This window comes from Aegilops tauschii, chromosome 3 (genome assembly GCF_002575655.3).
Source record: "Aegilops tauschii subsp. strangulata cultivar AL8/78 chromosome 3, Aet v6.0, whole genome shotgun sequence".
NCBI classification, from domain to species: domain Eukaryota; kingdom Viridiplantae; phylum Streptophyta; class Magnoliopsida; order Poales; family Poaceae; genus Aegilops; species Aegilops tauschii.
Window position 1 is genome coordinate 267,133,241 of NC_053037.3, and position 15,284 is coordinate 267,148,524.

Below are 15,284 nucleotides of genomic sequence, written 5' to 3' on the forward strand. Positions count from 1 at the left end.
ATTCCGCTAGGAAGAAGATCAAGTCCATGAAGAAGACAAACGGACGCAGTCGAACGAACCCTCACAACTCCGGAACGAAACCGAAGCTAACGAGAGAAACAACAAACAACATGGTAAACACACAATCATAAACATGGCATGATGCACAATCAAGTATGATGCATGTCCGGTTTAAATGAGGCATGGCATGGCAAAATGCAACAAACAATACTACAAATTAAGTGGAGCTCAATATGCCATCAATTATTTAGTTCTCTCCCGTTTATGTACCCAACAAAATTAACTGTGGTTAAGCATGGCAAGAGGTGAAGCATAATAAAACTATCTATTTAGGCAAGTTTAAATGAGGCCGGAAATAACAAATAACAATTCCGGAAAATCCCCATATGTCATTTAGCAATTTAAAGCAAACACCAATTTTAAATGTTTTAAATGTTATTATCATGATGCGGATGACATATGCAAGTTTTATGCCTTTTGATGAAAATGTTGACATGAGCATGTTATGAAGCATTTGTCACCGTGGTGGAAGAAAGGGGTGCCACGGCAACGAATCCGAAAATGATGCCACGACAACATATCGGTTCCGGTAGCTCGTGGAGATATCGGCGCAAAAAGGAAGCGTGGCGTGAGCGTGTCATGCAAGATGGTGGGGTGCTCCCGACTACCGGGTTCCGACGGGTTAGTGGCATGGAAATGAGTGACAATTCGGACACGGTGCAAACGGTGCATCTCATACAACACATGCATTCGGTCCACGGCGGTCGTCTCGTCATTATACCTTTGAAGCGTACGTTTTCGGAACAGATCAAGTTCATCGAAGGAAGTAGTGGTACACGGGCCGTAGTGGAAGTAGTCGTTCTCGCGACGGTAGTGGAAGTAGACGTTCACGGGTCATCCTAGGAAGTAATCGTACACGGCGACGGTAGTTATACACGTTCGGAGAGGAACTTGTCGCATCCAAGTCCTTCGGGCGAAATGCACGTCGACGGTAGTCGTTCTAGGTAGGAAACGGTAGCTGAACACGGTTCGTAGATGTTCATGTCGCCGTAGTCGTTTGGGTCTTGGAATGACGGTAGTCGTTCACTTAACGGCGGTGGACGAACTTGGCGGTCCTCGTCGTCCTGGTACTTGGCGTCCTCTCGGCCTTGACGGTGATGAAACAGAACGCGATGGTCGTGGTACTTGGCGAATCCAGGGAAACGGTAGCCGTACATGCATCGGAGAGGAACTTGGCGCATCACTGGACTTGGCGAGCAGGATGAACTGAGGGGCATCGAGGGACTTGCACGGCTCTGCCTCGGGAGGTCACCGGAGATGCATGGAGGCAGCTCGAGCTGCTGGTTGTTGGTGCGTGGCCGAGCCGCGGATAGAAGAAGTGGCCGGCGTCGGCCTTGGCCTGAAGCAGGGAAGCGGCGGCGCGCACAGCGAAGGCCAGCGAGGAGCAGGAGATGGCCGGGGTGCCTTGGCGCAACGGAGGCGTAGTAGAGGAGGGCAGCGGCAGCGGAGCGGAGCAGAGCAGCTGCGTAGAAGCCGGCCGCGGCTGGAGATGGTAGTGGTGCGGGAGGCCGGGCGCGGCGCCATGGGGAGGCGACGACGCGGAGGAGGGGAGGCTGCAGGGGCAGCGCTGGTCGTCGACGAGGGCGACGGGGAGGTCCGGTGGCGCGGCACCAAGGGCGGCGAGGAGGAGGTCGGACGCGGGGTTCTCATGGTGGAGGCGGCGAGGGGATCGGGCGCAGGGAGCTTCTCTTCCTGGCTCGATGCGTGTGGTGGCGGCGCTAGGAGGAAGCAGGGGATCGAGAGATGGGGATCGATCGAGGGGGCTAGGGTTAACGACAGGGGGGTGCGGCTGGGCCTCCAGGAGCAAATGAGCCGGCCTGAGTTCTTGGCTGGGCTGCTCTCTTCTATTCCCTCCTTCAACCCTCTTCCATAAACAGAAAAGCAAAGAAAGAAGAGGAGAGAAAATAAATGGGTGGACAAATAATTTGGGCATGGGGATTATTTTCCCGGACTCACAAAAATACGAGGAATTTGACAAACATGGCCTGAGGATTTTTAGAGGAAGTAAAATCCACACGCGTTGGATTTAACTTGGCAAGTTTGAATTTCGAAACCCATTCAAATGAACTTCAAATGGGTTGAAATTATAGGAGATGACCCTACACAATAGATGTGATTTATGGGCAGATTTGGAACATTAATGGGTAGAGTAAAATTGCAACTCAATTTCACTAAAAGGCCCCAAAGGAAGAAAAGAAGTTGAGTAGGATAAAAGGAAATTTGAAGAACGGTGCATATGTGTTATGGGTGATTCCAAGCCAATGGAATGATTTAATATAGCTCCCTAAATATTAGGAGGATATGTTTTAAAGAGAAACCACCATGTGAGTTCCCTCAATTTAAATGGATCAAAGATCCATACGGTTTATTTAGTTGAGTTTTAAAAAGGGGTGCAAATAGACATGATGCAATGCACATGATGCAAAGATGAATGCAACGAACCAAACAAATAAATAACACAGCTGACTCGCAAAACAAGGAAGGCATCTGAAGCGTCGGTCTCGGGGCGTCACAACACTCCTCCACTTACAAGGGATCTCGTCCCGAGATCTAAGGATGGCGCCAGAGAGAAACGGAAGAGGAAGAGGTAAAACAAAGTTGCTTCTTTGACAAACAAGTGAAACCCATAAACCTTGAGAGGTTGAACAAATCGAAAGAAAGAATACAATGGAGGTGAACGAGATTGCAAACACTGCGTTAGCAGAGAAGAACAAAGAACATGATGAGAACCAAGAGCTTAGGGGACAAGATAGATTTTGAAACCACTCCGGTTAAAATAAGATAGAGTAGGATTAAGAATGATATAATTTGGGCAGCACTCCGACTGAAAATGGAAGGAATTAACATGAACTTGAGAAGATGGATGATGCTTGATGAAATCAACAACACACTGCCTCCGAAACTATTGAAAAATGGCACAAGGGGTAAGAAAGATTTCAGACCGCACTCTGGTTGAGGAAGGAGGCAAAACTTGATAAGATGAGAGAGCTCGAATGAAAACACGACACCCCGGTTAAATGGATAAGCAAGGAAAAGAACATGATCTCCAAAATGAGATGATGGGTCGAAGAAAACATCACAATGCCTTTGGGACAAATGAAAGAGTGGAATCAAGAGAACAGAGAAGAGAACAACAACTTCTATCACAATTGAATTTGAAAGAGCCTCCTTAAAAAGAAGGATTGAACGGAGTTGTTGGAAAACCAACAACGAAAAGAATAAGCTTGTAGTGGACTTATGGAAACATCTCAACATTATGAGGTGACAAACGGCCACTAAAGGAAGCCATTGATTTGAGTGAGAGCACCAAGGCGATGAAAAACTTCATTCACCAAGAGGATAGGAGAAAACTTGGATCATTGATAAGCACCATAATAGCAACATTCCTTAGGGAAGGCTTTAGGTGAACTCTATACCAAGATAACTCCAATAAAGAGATTATTATGGGTTGAAACAACTCATGGACGAAGAAAAAATATGATGGGTTAAATATCTCATTCTTGACAACTTGTGAATCATGAAACATGAAGAAAATTATCAAGAATGACATAACACCACCTCAAAAGATAAGAGAGAAAGAATTGCACTTCGGAATGCAAGATGAAGAATGCTTGAGCTCCTCCAAGAAGAATCTTGAAGAACGCTTCGAGAATGAATAAAATCCTTGATGAACCACCATGAAGAAACTCCATGAAGAACTCCGGTAATAAAAGGATGATTGAAAGAAAGAGAAGTTGAAAACACAAGGTGAAGCCTTGCAGTGATAAGATGAAGCTTTGAAATGATATATCCGAGAAAACTTGGAACTCCGGAAAGAAAAGATGAAGCATCTCGAACCGAGAATGTGACCTGATGGACAAACTCCGGAAAGAAGAGATGAACAACTCTGTAAAGAAGAAACTAGATCACTTGGGTGAAACAATAATAAGAATTACGTTATGTGTATCCTTCACCAATATAAATTGATGACAAGCAACGGATTTGGCATACTACTTATTCTCGTAGAAAGGATTGAGAGAGATATAGCGCAAACTTGAGAAGGTCTTCAACGAACCACCGGTAGGATTGAAACAACAAACAAATTAAATATGGGAATATAGGACGAGGAATCTTGAACAAACCGCCGTAAGAATTGAAAATGAAAGTGGCAAAAGCACAATACATCGGGAAAAATTTGAAAACGAATGAAGATACTTGAGGGGATATAGATACAAGTGAACGAATAGATGACGAGCTGATTAGAGAATACTTGAATGATGCACCGGTAAGATTTGGAGAATGAGGTCTGAAAGCTGAGAATGAATAATTCTGAGATGATGGCTCCGGAGAATCAAACTGAAAATACTCCTGAAATGCTCCGGATGGGTGAAAAGAATTCTCGCAATCGAAAACAATTATGAGAGGATGGCGTGAAGCTACAACCATGAATCTTCAAGAGAACTGACCAAGATTCACGAGCAATTCTTCTTCGGTCTTCACATGTTGAGAATGATGATGAGAACCACCATGAATTGTTGAGATACTCCGGGATGAAAATTAGAAAGGTTGAACCAACAATGAAAAGAATTTGGAAGATCTTGGAGAAAGACATTTGACTGATGATAACTCATTCTTACGTCAAACTTTGAAAAGAATTTGGGAATAGCTCCGGGAAAATTAGAAGAGTCAGGTAAGATCCTGGGAAAAGACCTGTGGGTTAGGGCCCACTCAAAAGATACACCGTTGAACAATTTAAAAGAGATATTGCGCCGGTTCAATTAAATGGCTTGAATAAGGTAAGACCTCGAAATAGCTAGAAAGGATTAAGAATAGAAACATTAATCCTCTGGGATACCTTCAGCACTCCAGATAAACATGAATAGCAAGAGGTGGATGATTAAGAGGTGCACCGGCATGAGAAAGCATTTGAAACGAGGAAAGGATATGATTGACAAAGCTTGAATTGAATCCACCGGAGAAGAAAAAGAACGAAGAATAATAAACTTGAAGCTCCGTTAGTATCTTCATGGGAAATCACCGAATAAGAACATTGAAAGAAAAGAATGAAGAGACTTTGCATCAATAAAAAGGATACTTGATTAAGAAATCTGGGTCCTTGAAGAAAAGGGTGGGAGGGTGGGAAAACAAAAGCAACTTGGGTCGGATGAAACGAACACCGTTGAGAAAAAGCTTAGAATTGATCTTGCGAATGTTGGAATGATCGAATTTACTTGAAGAGAAGCACACCGGTTGGAAAGGATTGAAAAGACAACCTTGATGAACAAGAAGGATTAGCATCCACATAGAAATATGAGAACACCGCTTAGAATAAGGTATGGGATCAACACTTGGCATTGAAGCAACTCGAATACCACAAAACAAAACAAAAACAAAGGATTTGGCTTGCAGAATAAGCCGGAAACAAACATATGATAGATCCCATATCGTATCATGTGTGTGTTGGAAAGATATCCTACGAGATACTTGAATTCCCACTTATAAACTCCTGAAACTTTCTGGTTATGCAATCTGGTGTTGGGGATAGAGGGGACGCAATATATCTCACCCAAACTAACAATACCTAGATCCAGCTGTATCCATCCGTCAACACATAACCAAGAAAACTCCGGAAATCGTGTACCTCAACCTTCGAAAAGCATCCGTTATATGAGTTATGGCAATACTCCCGAACTCCCGCCCCAGTACTGGGTGGCGTCGAGGTGATCTCACCAACAACTGCATAAAAGAGATTTTCGATGTCGGTGAAACTCAGGTATTCCAGAACTGCAACGATAAAATTGTGACGACAACACCTCGGAGCTCAACTCCCCGGGACACTGCCACAACCCCTAAATGTCAGGAGGCACCAAGAACAATGTTCTCGTCACAAAACCATCGGAACGATTCCAAGATACCCGCGTGATCCTAAAATTTTTTTTAGAGAAATTTGAGGAGAGGAAAGTCAAAACATCTACGTCAGGAGGCCTCACCAGAGCGACGAAGGGACTGAGGAGTAAAAGGAATCCTACTCTCCGATATATATAATCCTAAGACTCAAAACATTTTTTTCTAGACTCAACAACGTCAGCGATTCGATCAAGCAAGGGGCTCCTAAGTCGGGGATGGCTCTGATTACCAACTTGTAACGCCCACGATGCGGCTATATCTCCCACGTGTCGAGGCATGACTTGGAGGCATAACCGCATGGTAGTTTTGTCGCAAGAAGGGTCATCTTCACACAATCCCATGTAATGAACAAGAATGGGATAAAGAGTTGGCTTACAATCGCCACTTCACACAATACATAAATTAAACATACATCATTCAGAGTACAATCAAGGTCCAACTACGGAACCAAAATAAAAGAAGACAACCCCAAATGCTAGATCCCTGATCGTCCCCACTAGGCTCCAATACTGATCATCAGGAAACGAAACATAGTAATGACCAAGGTCCTCGTCGAACTCCCACTTGAGCTCGGTTGCATCACCTGCGCTGGTATCGTCGGCACCTGCAACTGTTTTGGTAGAATCTGTGAGTCACGAGGACTCACAATCTCAGACCCGCGAGATCAAGACTATTTAAGCTTATGGGTAGGAAAGGGGAAAATGGTGGAGCTGTAGCAAGCACTATGCATATATGGTGGCTAACATACGCAAATGAGAGCGAGAAGAGAAGCAACGCACGGTCGAGAAGCTAGAAAAGATCAAGAAGTGATCCTGAAGCTACTTACGTTCAAGCATAACACAAGACCGTGTTTTCTTCCCGGACTCCGCCGAAAAGAGACCATCACGGTTACACACGCGGTTGATGTATTTTAATTAAGTCAAGTGTCAAGTTCTCTACAACCGGACATTAACAAATTCCCATCTGCCACATAACCGCGGGCACGGCTCTCGAAAGTTTATACCCTGCAGGGGTGTCCCAACTTAGCCCATCACAAGCTCTCACGGTCAACGAAGGATATTCCTTCTCCCAGGAAGACCCGATCAGACTCGGAATCCCGGTTACAAGACATTTCGACAATGGTAAAACAACACCAGCAAGACCACCCGACTGTGCCGACAAATCCCGATAGGAGCTGCACATATCTCGTTCTCAGGGCACACCGGATAAGCTAAGCGTACAGGTACCAGCATAACCCAAGTTGCCAAGGGACGGTCCCGCACGGTGCTCTAGTTTGAACCAACACTCAGAGGAGCACTGGCCCGGGGGTTTAAAATAAAGATGACCCTTGAGTCCGCGGAACCCAAGGGAAAAAAGGCTTAGGTGGCAAATGGTAAAACCAAGGTTGGGCCTTGCTGGAGGAGTTTTATTCAAGGCGAACTGTCAAGGGGTTCCCATAACACCCAACCGCGTAAGGAACGCAATATCAAGGAACATAACACCGGTATGACGGAAACTAGGACGGCAAGAGTGGAACAAAACACCAGGCATAAGGCCGAGCCTTCCACCCTTTACCAAGTATATAGATGCATTAATTAAAATAAGAGATATTGTGATATCCCAACATATCCATGTTCCAACATGGACCAAACTTCAGCTTCACCTGCAACTAGCAATGCTATAAGAAGGGCTGAGCAAAAGCGGTAACTTGGCCAAACAACGGTTTGCAAGGAAAGGATGGTTAGAGGCTTGACATGGCAATATGGGAGGCATGATATAGCAAGTGGTAGGTAGCGCGGCATAGCAATAGAGCGAACAACTAGCAAGCAAAGATAGAAGTGATTTCGAGGGTATGATCATCTTGCCTGAAATTCCGCTAGGAAGAAGATCAAGTCCATGAAGAAGACAAACGGACGTAGTCGAACGAACCCTCACAACTCCGGAACGAAACCGAAGCTAACGAGAGAAACAACAAACAACATGGTAAACACACAATCATAAACATGGCATGATGCACAATCAAGTATGATGCATGTCCGGTTTAAATGAGGCATGGCATGGCAAAATGCAACAAACAATACTACAAATTAAGTGGAGCTCAATATGCCATCAATTATTTAGTTCTCTCCCGTTTATGTACCCAACAAAATTAACTGTGGTTAAGCATGGCAAGAGGTGAAGCATAATAAAACTATCTATGTAGGCAAGTTTAAATGAGGCCGGAAATAACAAATAACAATTCCGGAAAATCCCCATATGTCATTTAGCAATTTAAAGCAAACACCAATTTTAAATGTTTTAAATGTTATTATCATGATGCGGATGACATATGCAAGTTTTATGCCTTTTGATGAAAATGTTGACATGAGCATGTTATGAAGCATTTGTCACCGTGGTGGAAGAAAGGGGTGCCACGGCAACGAATCCGAAAATGATGCCACGACAACATATCGGTTCCGGTAGCTCGTGGAGATATCGGCGCAAAAAGGAAGCGTGGCGTGAGCGTGTCATGCAAGATGGTGGGGTGCTCCCGACTACCGGGTTCCCACGGGTTAGTGGCATGGAAATGAGTGACAATTCGGACATGGTGCAAACGGTGCATCTCATACAACACATGCATTCGGTCCACGGCGGTCGTCTCGTCATTATACCTTTGAAGCGTACGTTTTCGGAACGGATCAAGTTCATCGAAGGAAGTAGTGGTACATGGGCCGTAGTGGAAGTAGTCGTTCTCGCGACGGTAGTGGAAGTAGATGTTCATGGGTCATCCTGGGAAGTAATCGTACACGGCGACGGTAGTTGTACACGTTCGGAGAGGAACTTGTCGCATCCAAGTCCTTCGGGCGAAATGCACGTCGACGGTAGTCGTTCTAGGTAGGAAACGGTAGCTGAACACGGTTCATAGGAGTTCATGTCGCCGTAGTCGTTTGGGTCTTGGAATGACGGTAGTCGTTCACTTGACGGCGGTGGACGAACTTGGTGGTCCTCCTCGTCCTGGTACTTGGCGTCCTCTCGGCCTTGACGGTGATGAAACGGAACGCGATGGTCGTGGTACTTGGCGAATCCAGGGAAACGGTAGCCGTACACGCATCGGAGAGGAACTTGGCACAACACTGGACTTGGCAATCTTGATGAACTGAAGGGGCATCGAGGGACTTGCACGGCTCTGCCTCGGGAGGTCACCGGAGATGCATGGAGGCAGCTCGAGCTGCTGGTTGTTGGTGCGTGGCCGAGCCGCGGCTAGAAGAAGTGGCCGGCGTCGGCCTTGGCCTGAAGCAGGGAAGCGGCGGCGCACACAGCGAAGGCCAGTAAGGAGCAGGAGATGGCCGGGGTGCCTTGGCGCAACGGAGGCGGAGCAGAGGAGGGCAGCGGCGGCGCGCTTGCTGGACGGAGCAGGGGCGGCGGAGCGGAGCAGAGCAGCAGCATAGAAGCCGGCCGCGGCTGGAGATGGTAGTGGTGCGGGAGGCCGGGCGCGGCGCCATGGGGAGGCGACGACGCGGAGGAGGGGAGGCTGCAGGGGCAGCGCTGGTCGTCGACGAGGGTGACGGGGAGGTCCGGTGGCGCGGCACCAAGGGCGGCAAGGAGGAGGTCGGGCGTGGGGTTCTCACGGTGGAGGCGGCGAGGGATCGGCGCAGGGAGCTTCTCTTCCTGGCTCATGCGTTTGGTGGCGGCGCTAGGAGGAAGCAGGGGATCGAGAGATGGGGATCGATCGAGGGGGCTAGGGTTAAGGACAGGGCGTGCGGCTGGGCCTCCAGGAGCAAATGAGCCGGCCTGAGTTCTTGGCTGGGCTGCTCTCTTCTATTCCCTCCTTCAACCCTCTTCCATAAACAGAAAAGCCAAGAAAGAAGAGGAGAGAAAAGAAATGGGTGGACAAAGAATTTGGGCATGGGGATTATTTCCCCGGACTCACAAAAATACGAGGAATTTGACAAACATGGCCTGAGGATTTTTAGAGGAAGTAAAATCCACACGCGTTGGATTTAACTTGGCAAGTTTGAATTTCGAAACCCATTCAAATGAACTTCAAATGGGTTGAAATTATAGGAGATGACCCTACACAATAGATGTGATTTATGGGCAGATTTGGAATATTAATGGGTAGAGTAAAATTGCAACTCAATTTCACTAAAAGGCCCCAAAGGAAGAAAAGAAGTTGAGTAGGATAAAAGGAAATTTGAAGAACGGTGCATATGTGTTATGGGTGATTCCAAGCCAATGGAATGATTTAATATAGCTCCCTAAATATTAGGAGGATATGTTTTAAAGAGAAACCACCATGTGAGTTCCCTCAATTTAAATGGATCAAAGATCCATACGGTTTATTTAGTTGAGTTTTAAAAAGGGGTGCAAGATAGACATGATGCAATGCACATGATGCAAAGATGAATGCAACGAACCAAACAAATAAATAACACAGCTGACTCGCAAAACAAGGAAGGCATCTGAAGCGTCGGTCTCGGGGCGTCACACTACAACTTAATTCGTTCAATTTAGAAATGTCGCGTGTACTGAACTTGTGAGTTATGCTCGGTTTTCTGTTGATGTAAGAACCATTAATATGTTGTCAGCTCAGGCAATGAATATGAACTGTTTTTTGTTGTTATTTTATTATTATTATTATTATATCCTAGAGGTAGCACACTCAATTGATCTCACTACAGTATGTGTGAACAAAAATATGCAATCTGGTTTGCGAATAGCACACGGTTCATTGATGAAAGCCGTGTGCCGACCAAACCCCGCCCACGATCTGAGTCATGCTTTCTGATTGGCCAGAACCCAAACCCCATGGATCGTATGTCTGCACCGTTGGATGCTCCCAGATCGAACGGCGATCCTCATCCCTTTGGATAGCACATGCAGTTCTGGTTGTAATTTTGTTTTATGCACAAAATGCACGTTAATCTCAAAAATGTCTTAAATATAGCTAACGATACCTGAAATACGCCAGAAAATCAAACCCGTGGTATAATGGTGATTGCGTACCGTGGAAATTATTATGAGGCCAAACGATCAAGTCACCGGCCACAGGAGTTTGAATTGACATGTCTCCTTTTGGGAACCATGATCCTTCATGTGAGATGCTCCGGTTTGGAAGGAGAGGTCATTAGAACTTGTGCCAAACTTTACCATTTTTTCCACGGGGTCGTGAGAGCACACCACGGGCACACATCGATTTTGATGATGGCCGAACACCATCTGAATTTCCTGTAATTAAAATACCAACTAGGCCTACGCCAGTGGCCGCACCTCGCGGCCGAAATGTTTGAAACGTCTCCCCGCTTCTCGAACAAACGGATGAAAACTCACAAAGCGACGCACAAATGATCTGTACACCTTCTTTGCTAGGCTGATAGTAAGGGGTATCATAGCTAGTATCATGCATGCCAAGTAGGCAATTTTGATGAGTTGTCATGGAATTAAATGAAGAAAGAGAAGGTTAAGTATCATATCATGAAACCGTATCATAATAAATGCTATGCTACTATGTGTCATGCATGACAATAAATAAAGTACTACATATGATACTACTCTATGATACTATGCATTGGACGAGCCACAGTGAGTGTAACTTCAACAGTAACATCGAGTCCACCTCAACAAATTTGCTTATGTGGCAATGAGTTGATGAGGAGGTAGTTTGAGTAACTTTGCTAGTTACTGTATAACATCACATGTCCCAATGCAATATGAGTCTGTAACCTAATAAAAGAGGCTTTGCATGTTACCATACTTATGTTACTACCCACTATGAAAGGTAGTAACATAGTCTAGGGATATGTATATGTTACTAGTGTATGTTACTCTCCATTGTGGCTAGTCTTAGAGCAAGTACAATAGAGTGACATAAGCAGGCTATAAGGAATAGAATAATATATATGTGCTTATTAGTTGGAGGAAATTAAGAGAAGAGGAGAGAGAAGAGAAGCGGGCTCTTGGTTAGTAGAGCTAGCTGCAACATGAGACCCAAGAAACTTTGTGAGGATGTAAGCTGGGCCAACTATTGATAAACTAGTACGTATTTCAAACTTATTATTATACATGCCGGCTAAGAGGTTGGTTGTATATGACATGGCAACTTCTTACAGCCGATCGTTGGTTGTATTATTAACCATGCTCTTAGTGAGGTAGCTAGTATATCATAGACTAGCTAGTATCATACTCCCTCCTTTCCGGTTTATAGGGCTCAATTCAAAAATCTCACCAACCAAGGTAGATGGTGAGTGGTGGAATACTTTTTATAGTTTGCAAAAACACCTAATTAATGCTTTTGTTTTCCTCAAAAATTTATGTTTACCAATGTATTAATTGCAATACATGCATGCATAAAGTACATGTGTTGGTCAATTTTCTCTTAATACTTGCATGCAATGATTTAATGCACCTTGGAATCTGAACATGTGATGGGGAACAACCAAATTGAGCCTTATAAAATGAAAAACTAAAATTTTGAGATAAGCCTATAAACTAGAAAGGAGGGAGTATATATGCATGATACTAGTATATGATCGGTAATACCTCCGTAATGCGCGCATGCATAGTATCATAAGTTAGTATCTTAGCTTGCCTTATTAATTGCCATGCATGACACAAAGTAGTAGAACATTTAATATGATACGGTATCATGATATGATACCACACCTTCTCTTTCCTCATTTAACTGTGTGTCACATCATCCAAAAAGTCTAGTTGGCATGCATGATACCGCTTGATACTCCCATATTACGACCAGCCTTAGGGTGGCCATAGTGGGGGTATCATAGCCGGTATCATGCACTCGGGAATAGCAAATATGATGATGTGGCAAAGAAGCAGTAACATAGGTAGATACCGTAGCATATATATATAATAAATGTTGTACTACTTTGTGTCATGCATGGTCATAAATACGGTCATCTATGATATATACTACTCTATGATACTATATATGCACTATGAAGGTACGTACGTAGTATCATACACTAGTATCATATGCATGATACGATATATAGTATATGATACTCCCCACTATATAAGGCTAGCCATAGTGGTGGTATCATAGCCGACGATGTCATGCACTCGGAAATAGCAAGTATCCTGATGTGGCGAAGAATTAAATATATATAGAGAGGCACTCGTACGCGTCGGTGCTATACAAACGGTTTTTAACCCCTTTCCGCAATGGCATTTGGAACCGTCGCCTAGTGAGTGACGGCGATAGGGGGGTCTTTCCCACACGACCCAGAAACCGTCGGGGATATGCCCTCCTGGCACACACGCTCGGCAAAATGAGGTCGTGTGCGATCGGCGAGCGCTCAAATACGGAAATACGTACAGTAGAGCTAAAAAAATACAATTATATAGGTGAAATTGTTTCCTGTCGCAAGTACATCCCACAAAGTCAGTCCCCGCTAAACGTTTCCGTTCGTATGTACATCCCACACAGTCGCTTCAAGGAAAATGTTTCAGTTCATAGGTACATCACACACAATTTTTCCCGTTAAATCGTTTGTGATAGCGTTGCCATTGCACACGATATTAAAAATTTTATCGTTTGCGTTATTGAATGCATCACACACGGTGCGTAGAAGAAATTGTGTGGCAAAGGCTGTGCCCTATATGTATCAAAACGCCCTTGCGCCCTGCCCCTCTCTCTCCCTCTCCCCTCATTCCAACCCCGCACCGCCGCCCCGCCCCGGCCGCCCCCTTGCTGCGCAGCCCCGGGCTGTGTCGCCGCCCCGCCCTGCGGCGCCGCTCCACCTCGCCCCGCGGCGCCCGGGCCTCCTCTCTGCCCCGGCCGCCCCGCCTCGTGGCGCCCGGGCCTCCTCGCTGCCCCGGCCGCTCCGCCCCACCCCACACTGCCGCGCCCGGGCCTCCTCGCTGCCCCGGCCGCCCTGACAGACCGCGCCGGCCCCGCCACGGCCTCCCTGCCCCTCCGCGTCGGCCCGCCCCGCCCAGGCTGCCCCGCCTGACCGCCCCGACGCGCCGCCTCGCCGCCCCACCACGCCGAGTCGCCGCCCCGGCCTCTCCAAGGTGAGACATTTTCATTTTTCTTCTTCTGTTTTTTAGATTTAGTTTAATTAGGTTTAGTATTATTTAGTTTAGGTTTTGTTTAGTTTAGTTAGTTTACTTTACGTTTAGTTCAGGTCAAATTTCTGGTTTAGTTTAGGTTTAGTTTAGTTAGTTTAGTTTAGGTTTAGTTTAGTTAGTTTAGTTTAGTTTACTTTAGGTTAAGTTTTTGGTTTATTTTGAACATGTGAAATTTGTTGTTATTTTTTTAGTTCAAGCATTTATTCCCGCTTCGACGTCGATGATGCCTATCCCGCATCCTCGTCGTCGACTCGGCGGAGGAGGCCTGCTTGATCAGAGGGGCCATGTCCAAGACTGGGCTCCGTCGGGCTGGTACTGGGAGGTTCTACCTTCCGGGGGCGTAGGTTGGTGAGGAGTCAGCCCGTCATTGACCTGAACCTTGTTTGGTGGCGGTCGCGTGGGCCAGTGATGGTGCCGAGGCTTTCGGACACCGCGGAGGTGGTACGTCACCGTGTCAGCGAGGAGGACGAGCACGTCCGTCGCTACATGGTTGCGTTGGAGGGCAGGTTCGACAATACCTGGCAGGTTCTTCAGGGATCTCATTGGAGCTATGATCCTGTGATGGTTCCTTCTCTTTGGGTGTCCACCGCCTGCGCCGATACCCGTCGGGTGCTATGGTTCTAGCTGTATTAGCGATGCTATATGTATGATACTATTCGAGATGTACTAGTGATAATATCTGACGATGTACGGACGCAAGAGATGATGTAGTTTTGCTTACTGAATGCATGCTAATTTAGTTTACCCGGGGACGAACGGGTTAGGGGGTTCCTCGGTGTCGATGGTACCCTAAATAGAAAGTATCATCAGTGCGACATACATGTGGCCGTCGGTGTCGAATACTACATCCACGTCCCACAAGTGGCACAGGGGTCCTGCGTCCCGCAACAACAGTTCTCGGCGTCGGTGACGGTCGAACACCATTGCGAATTTGTCTGGCAGCCTCGGAGATGACGATTGAAAGCTAAGTGTTGAAACTTGAAACACACAAACTGACTCAAGTCGGCTTGGTTTTTTGAAATTTCAAAACATGGCTTTAATCCTCATCGCAGAGGCTGCCATACAAATTTGCCAAGGTGTTCGACCGTCATCGGCCACCAAAACTATTATTGCGGGACACCGGGCGTCGGCGTCACTTGTGGGACATGGATCTAGTGTTCAACGCCGAGCGCCTCATGTATCTTGCACCGATGAAAACCGAGGAACCCCTAACCTGGTCGTCTTGATGTAAATATTTAGTTAGGTTGACGGAAAAACAATATTGCTATGAAACTCATCTTTCGATTTAA